Consider the following 906-nt stretch of genomic DNA (forward strand, 5'->3'; position numbering starts at 1 on the left):
AGAAAGGGCCACATAAACCAGAGACTCCAGGAGCCTGAGACCAGAAGAACTAGATGGTGCCCAGCTACCACTGATGACTGTCCTGACAGGGAACACAACAGAGAGTCCCTGACAGAGCAAGAGAAAAGTGGGGTACAGAACTCAAATTCTAGTAAAATAATGGTCTGACTGAGACTGGAGGGACCCCGGAAGACACGGCCCCCGGACTCTCCATTAGTCCAGAGCTGAAACCATTCCCGAAGCCAACTCTTCAGACAAAGATTAGACTGGACTATAGGACATAAAATGATACTCGTGAAGAGAGAGCTTCATTGCTCAAGAGACTAAACAGGCAGCTCCTGTCCAGAGGCGAGATGAAAAGGCAAAAAGGGACAGGAGCTGGTTGAATGGACATGGGAAATCTGGGGTGGAAAGCAGGAGTGTGCTGTCACATTATAGGGAGAGCAGGTAGGGTCGCATAGCAATGTGTGTATAAATTTTTGTATGAGAAACTGATTTGAACTGTAAACTTTCACTTAAAGCATAATTAAAAAAAAAAAAAAATCCCTTCCTGGGTAGCTTGGGCATTGTTGAGGACACAAGAACCTGGTAATTTGCCTTCAGTTTTAGATTAACATATTCTGATTCAATAGGAAATTAAGTCATCTGATTTATTCATTCAAGCATACTGTAACATGGACTGAAGGAAAAAAAATATGATTTCAAATATTTTGAAAAGTCAAGGACCATCTACTTAGCCAAGAATTTCTAGAAAATAAAGCCCAAGGCAAAGCTTCAAATAAAACAGAGCCTGGCTTATAAACCCTCGGGCAGCAAGAGGAAGGAGGGCAATTATAACTGGGGAGGGGGTGAAAGCAAATGCAAGGTGGTACACTACTAACTGACCACATCTGGATATCTTCAGAC

Source organism: Trichechus manatus, unplaced genomic scaffold (genome assembly GCF_000243295.1).
Source record: "Trichechus manatus latirostris isolate Lorelei unplaced genomic scaffold, TriManLat1.0 scaffold00014, whole genome shotgun sequence".
Lineage (NCBI taxonomy): Eukaryota > Metazoa > Chordata > Mammalia > Sirenia > Trichechidae > Trichechus > Trichechus manatus.